General features: G+C 50.6%; 1 non-coding gene across 1 annotated transcript; it reads left to right on the top strand.

Annotated features, from left to right (window-relative positions):
- The first annotated feature begins 1,781 nt into the window (after positions 1 to 1,781).
- TRNAH-GUG (transfer RNA histidin (anticodon GUG)) lies at positions 1,782 to 1,855 on the top strand. The gene has a single exon. It is a non-coding gene; the product is annotated as a tRNA-His (tRNA).
- The last annotated feature ends 5,038 nt before the right edge of the window (positions 1,856 to 6,893 follow it).

The following is a 6,893-nucleotide window of genomic DNA, read 5'->3' as shown; positions in this document are numbered from 1 at the left end:
GAGCTCTCCCGGGAGTGGTGTGTCGCTTTTTTCCTTTGCGCTGATACCTTTGTGGAATGTTATGATGCTGGTGAGAATGGAGCATGAGTTTCTCCGTGGCGCTTTTGGCTAGCGCAATCGGCTGTTAACCGAAAGGCTGGTGATTCGAGCCCTCCCATGAGCGGTGTGTCAATTTTTTTTCTTCGCGCTGATAGCTTTGTAGAAATATTCTGACGGTGGTTAGAGTGGAGCACGACTATCTCCGTGGCGCAATTTGCTAGCGCGATCGGCTGTTAACCGAAAGTTTGGAGGTTCGAGCCCTCCCATGAGTGGTGTGTCGCTGTTTTTTCTTCGCGCTGATACCTTTGTGGAATGTTATGATGCTGGTGAGAATGGAGCATGAGTTTGTCCGTACCGCTTTTGGCTAGCGCAGTCGGCTGTTAACCGAAAGGTTGGAGGTTCGAGCCTTCCCATGAGCGGTGTGTCGCTTTTTTTTCTTCGCGCTGATAGCTTTGTAGAAATATTCTGTCGGTGGTGAGAGTGGAGCACGACTATCTCCGTGGCGCAATTCGCTAGCGCGATCAGCTGTTAACCGAAAAGTTGGAGGTTCGAGCTCTCTCGGGAGCGGTGTGTCGCTTTTTTCTTTGCGCTGATACCTTTGTGGAATGTTATGATGCTGGTGAGAATGGAGCACGAGTTTCTCCGTGGCGCTATTGGCTAGCGAATTCGGCTGTTAACCGAAAGGTTGGATGTTCGAGCCCTCCCGGGGGCGGTGTGTCCCTTTTTTCTTTGCGCTGATAGCTATGGAGAAATGTTTCGATGGTGGTGAGAGTGGAGCACGACTGTCTCTGTGGCGCAATTGGCTAGCGCGATTGGCTGTTAACCGAAAAGTTGGAGGTTCAAGCTCTCCCGGGAGCGGTGTGTCGCTTTTTTTTTCTTTGCGCTGATACCTCTGAAGAACGTTATGACTGAGGTGAGATTAGAGCACGACTGTCTCTTTGGCGCAATAACCAAAAGGTTGGAGGTTCGAGCCCTTCCATGAGTGATGTGTCGCTTTTTTTCTTTGCGCTGATAGATTTGGAGAAATGTTCTGATGGTGGAAAGTTGAGGACGAATATCTCCGTGGCGCAATTGGCTAGCACGTTCGGTTGTTATCCAAAACGTTGCAGGTTCGAGCCCTCCAGAGAGTGGTGTGTCTCTTTTATTCTTTGCGCTGATAGCTTTGTAGAAATGTTCTGACGGTGGTGAGAGTGGAGCACGACTGTCTCCGTGGGGCAATTGGCAAGCGCGATCGGCTGTTAACCGAAAGGTTGGAGGTTCGAGCTCTCCCGAGAGCGGTGTGTCGCTTTTTTTCTTTGCGCTGATACCTTTGAGGAATGTTATGACAGTGGTGTTGGCTAGCGCGATTGGCTGTTAACCGAAAGGTGGGAGGTTTGAGCCCTCCCATGAGTGGTGTGTAGTTTATTTTATTTGTGCTGATAGCTTTGGGGAAATGTTCTGGCGGTGGTGAGAGTGGAGCCGTGGCGCAATTGGCTAGTGCGATCGGCTGTTAGCCGAAACGTTGGAGGTTCGAGCTCTCCCATGAGCGGTGTGTCGCTTTTTTTCTTTCCGCTGATACCTTTGAGAAATGTTATTATCCTGGTGAAATTGGAGCACGACTGTCTCCGTGGCGCCATTGGCTAGTGCGATCGGCTGTTAGCCGAAAGGTTGGCGGTTCGAGCCCTCCCGGGACCGGTGGGTCGTTTTTTTGCGCTGATAGCTTTGAAGAAATGTTGTAACCGTGGTGAGAGATGGGCACGACTGTCTTCGTGGCGCAATTGGCTAGCGCGTTCGGCTGTGAACCAAAACGTTGGAGGTTCGAGCCCTCCCGAGGGTGGTGTGTGTCTTTTTTTTCTTTCAGCTTATAGCTTTGTAGAAATGTTCTGACGGTGGTGAGAGTGGAGCACGACTGTCTCTGTCGCGCAATTGGCTAGCGCGTTCAGCTGTTACCCAAAAGGTTGGAGGTTCAAGCCCTCCCATGAGCGGTGTGTCGTTTTTTTCTTTGTGCTGATAGCTTTGGAGAAATGTTCTGACGGTGGTGAGAGTGGAGCACGACTACCTTCATGACGCAATTGGCTAGCGCGTTCGGCTGTTAACCAAAAGGTTGGAGGTTCGAACTCTTCCGGGAGCGGTGTGTCGCTTTTTTTCTTTGCGCTGATACCTTTGAGGAATGTTATGACCGTGGTGAGAATAGAGCACGACTGTCTCCTTCGCGCAAAATCCAAAAGGTTGGAGGTTCGAGCCCTCCCATTAGCGGTGTGTCGCTTTTCTTCTTTGCGATGATAGATTTGGAGAAATGTTCTGATGGTGGAGAGTTGAGCACAAATATCTCCGTGGCACCATTGGCTAGCACGTTCGGTTGTTAACCAAAACGTTGAGGGTTCGAAGCCTCCTGAGAGCAGTGTGTCTCTTTTTCTTCAGGCTGATAGCTTTGGAGCAATGTTCTCACCGTGGTGAGAGTGGAGCACGACTGTCTCCGTGGCGCTATTGGCTAGCGCGATTGGCTGTTAACCGAAAGGTGGGAGGTTTGAGCCCTCCCATGAGTGGTGTTTCGTTTATTTTATTTGTGCTGGTAGCTTTGGGGAAATGTTCTGACGGTGGTGAGAGTGGAGCACGAGTTTCTTTGTGGCACAGTTGGCTAGCGCGTTTAGCTGTTAAACGAAAGGTTGGAAGTTCAAGCCCTCCCGGGGGCGGTGTGTCGCTTCTTTTCTTTGCGCTGATACCTTTGAGGAATGTTATGACCATGGGAAGAGTTGAGCAAGACAATGTCCTTGGCGCAATTGGCTAGCGCGATCAGCTGTTAACCAAAAGGTTGGAGGTTCGACCCCTCCCATAAGTGGTGCGTCGCTTTTTTTTCTTCGCGCTGATAGCTTTGAAGAAATGTTCTGATGGTGGTGAGAGTGGAGCACGAGTTTCTCCGTGGCACAGTTGGCTTGCGCGTTTAGCTGTTAAGCGAAAGGTTGGAGGTTCGAGCCCTCCCGGGGGCGGTGTGTCGCTTTTTTCTTTGCGCTGATACCTTTGAGGAATGTTATGATGCTGGTGAGAGTGGAGCATGACTATTGCCGTGGCGCAATTGGCTAGCGCGTTCGGCTGTTAACCAAAATGTTAGAGGTTCGAGCCCTTCCGAGAGCGGTGTGTCTTATATTTTCTTCGCGCTGATAGCTTTGGAGAAATGTTCTGACCGTCATGTGAGTGGAGCACGACTGTCTCCGTGGCGCTATTGGCTAGCGCGATCGGCTGTTATCCGAAAGGTTGGAGGTTCGAGCTCTCCTGGGTCCGGTGTGTCGTTTTTTTTATTTGCGCTGATAGCTTTCGAGAAATGTTCTGACCGTGGTGACCGATGAGCACGAATGTCTCTGTGGCGCCATTGGCTAGCGTGATCGGCTGTTAACCGAAAGATTGGAGGTACGAGCCCTCCCGAGAGCGGTGTGTCTCTTTTCTTCTTTGCGCAGATGGCTTTTGAGGAATGTTCTGAGTGTGGTGAGAGTGGAACATGACTATCTCCGTGACGCATTTGGCTAGCGCGTTCGGCTGTTACCCAAAAGGTTGGAGGATCGAGCCCTCCGGAAAGTGGTGCGTCTCATTTTTTTCTTTGCGCTGATAGCTTTGAACGAATGTTCTCACGGTGGTGAGAGTGAAGCACGACTGTTTCTGTGGCAGAATTGGCTAGCGCGAACATTTGTAACTGAAAGTTTGGAAGTTCGAGCCCTCCCGGGAGCAGTGTGTCTCTTTTTTTCTTTGCGCTTATAGCTTTGTAGAAATGTTCTGACGGTTGTGAGAGTGGAGCACGAATATCTCCGTGGCGCAATTGGCTAGCGCGTTCGGCTGTGAACCAAAACGTTGGAAGTTCAAGCCCTCCCGAGAGCGGTGTGTCTCTTTTTTTTCTTTGGGCTGTTAGCTTTGTAGAAATGCTCTGACAGTGGTGAGAGTGGAGCACGGTTGTCTCTGTGGCGCAATTGGCTAGACGATCGGCTGTTAACCAAAAGGTTGGAAGTTCGAGCCCTCCCGAGAGCGGTGTGTCTCTTTTCTTCTTTGCGCTGATGGCTTTGGAGAAATGTTCTGAGTGTGGTGAGAGTGAACTACGACTGTCTCCGTGTCGCTATTGGCTAGCGCGATCGGCTGTTAACCGAAAGGTTGGCGGTTCGAGCCCACACGGGACCGGTGGGTCGTTTTTTTTATTTGCGCTCATAGCTTTGAAGAAATGTTCTGACCGTGGTGAGAGATGAGCACGACTGTCTCCATGGCGCAATTGGTTAGCGTGATCGGCTGTTAACCGAAAGGTTGGAGGGTCGAGCTCTCCCGGAAGCGGTGTGTCGCTTTTTTCTTTGCACTGATACCTTTGAGGAATGTTATGACCGTGGTGAGGGTAGAGGACGACTGTCTCCTTGGTGAAATTAGCTAGCGCGATTGGCTGTTAAACAAATGTTGGAGGTTCGAGCCCTCCCATGAGCGGTGTGTCGCTTTTTTTCTTCGCGCTGATAGCTTTGAAGAAATGTTCTGGCGGTGGTGAGAGTGGAGCCGTGGCGCAATTGGCTAGCGCGATCGGCTGTTAGCCGAAACGTTGGAGGTTCGAGCTCTCCCATGAGCGGTGTGTCGCTTTTTTTCTTTGCGCTGATACCTTTGAGAAATGTTATGATGCTGGTGAGAGATGAGCACGACTGTCTTCGTGGCGCAATTGGCTAGCGCGTTCGGCTGTGAATCAAAACGTTGGAAGTTCGAGCCCTCCCGAGGGCGGTGTGTCTCTTTTTTTTTCAGCTAATAGCTTTGTAGAAATGTTCTGACGGTGGTGAGAGTGGAGCACGACTGTCTCTGTCGCGCAATTGGCTAGCGCGATTGGCTGTTAACCAAAAGTTTTGAGGTTCGAACTCTTCCGGGAGCGGTGTGTCGCTTTTTTTCTTTGCGCTGATACCTTTGAGGAATGTTATGACCGTGGTGAGAATAGAGCACGACTGTCTCCTTCGCGCAATATCCAAAAGGTTGGAGGTTCGAGCCCTCCAATTAGCGGTGTGTCGCTTTTTTTCTTTGCGCTGATATATTTGGAGAAATGTTCTGATGGTGGAGAGTTGAGCACAAATATCTCCGTGGCGCCATTGGCTAGCACGTTCGGATGTTAACTAAAACGTTGAGGGTTCGAGCCCTCCCGAGAGCAGTGTGTCTCTTTTTCTTCGGGCTGATAGCTTTGGAGCAATGTTTTCACCGTGGTGAGAGTGGAGCACGACTGTCTCCGTGGCGCTATTGGCTAGCGCGATTGGCTGTTAACCGAAAGGTGGGAGGTTTGAGCCCTCCCATGAGTGGTGTGTCGTTTATTTTATTTGTGCTGATAGCTTTGGGGAAATGTTCTGACGGTGGTGAGAGTGGAGCACGAGTTTTTCCGTGGCACAGTTGGCTAGCGCGTTTAGCTGTTAAACGAAAGGTTGGAAGTTTGAGCCCTCCGGGGGGTGGTGTGTCGCTTTTTTTCTTTGTGCTGATACCTTTGAGGAATGTTATGACCTTGGTGAGAGTAGAACATGACAATGTCCTTGGCGCAATTGGCTAGCGCGATCGGCTGTTAACCAAAACGTTAAAAGTTCGGGCCCTCCCAAGAGCGGTGTGTCTCCTATTTTTTTCTTCGCGCTGATAGCTTTGGAGAAATATTCTGACCGTGGTGAGAGACGACTGTCTCCGTGGCGCAATTGGCTAGCGCGATCGGCTGTTAACCGAAAGGTTTGAGGTTCGAGCTCTCCCGGGAGCGGTGTGTCGTTTTTTTAATTTGCGCTGATAGCTTTCCAGATATGTTCTGACCGTGGTGACAGATGAGCACGAATGTCTCTGTGGCGCCATTGGCTAGCGTGATCGGCTGTTAACCGGAAGATTGGAGGTTCTAGCTCTCCCGAGAGCGGTGTGTTTCTTATTTTTTCTTCGCGCTGATAGCTTTGGAGAAATATTCTGACCGTGGTGAGAGACGAGCACGACTGTCTCCGTGGCGCAAATGGCTAGCGCGATCGGATGTTAACCGAAAGGTTTGAGGTTCGAGCTCTCCCGGGAGCGAAGTGTCGCTTTTTTTCTTTGCACTAATACCTTTGAGGAATGTTATGACCGTGGTGAGAATAGAGCACGACTGTCTCCTTGGCGCAATAACCAAAAGGTTGGATGATCGAGCCCTCCGGAGAGCGGTGTGTCTCTTTTGTTCTTTGCGCAGATGGCTTTGGAGGAATGTTCTGAGGGTGGTGAGAGTGGAACATGACTATCTCCTTGACGCATTTGGCTAGCGCGTTCGGCTGTTACCCAAAAGGTTGGAGGATCGAGCCCTCCGTAAAGTGGTGCGTCTCTTTTTTTCTTTGCGCTGATAGCTTTGAAGGAATGTTCTCACGGTGGTGAGAGTGAAGCACGACTGTTTCCGTGGCAGAATTGGCTAGCGCGAACAACTGTATATGAAAATTTGGAAGTTCGAGCCCTCCCGGGAGCAGTGTGTCTCTTTTTTTCTTTGCGCTGATAGCTTTGTAGAAATGTTCTGACGGTTGTGAGAGTGGAGCACGAATATCTCCATGGCGCAATTGGCTGGCGTGTTCGGCTGTGAACCAAAACGTTGGAGGTTCAAGCCCTCCCGAGAGCGGTGTGTCTTTTTTTTTCTTTGCGCTGATAGCTTTGTAGAAATGTTCTGACAGTGGTAAGAGTGGAGCACGGTTGTCTCTGTGGCGCAATTGGCTAGCACGATCGGCTGTGAACCAAAACGTTGGAGGTTCAAGCCCTCCCGAGAGCGGTGTGTCTCTTTTTTTTTCTTTGTGCTGAAAGCTTTGTAGAAATGTTGGGACGGTAGTGAGAGTGGAGCACGACTTACTCCGAGGCGCAATTGGCTAGCGCTATCGGCTGTTAACCGAAAGGTAGGAGGTCCGAGC

This window comes from Rhipicephalus microplus, unplaced genomic scaffold, assembly GCF_043290135.1.
Source record: "Rhipicephalus microplus isolate Deutch F79 unplaced genomic scaffold, USDA_Rmic scaffold_17, whole genome shotgun sequence".
NCBI lineage: Eukaryota > Metazoa > Arthropoda > Arachnida > Ixodida > Ixodidae > Rhipicephalus > Rhipicephalus microplus.
The sequence above is the reverse complement of the archived record's forward strand: the minus strand, read 5'-3'. Positions and strand labels throughout refer to the sequence as shown.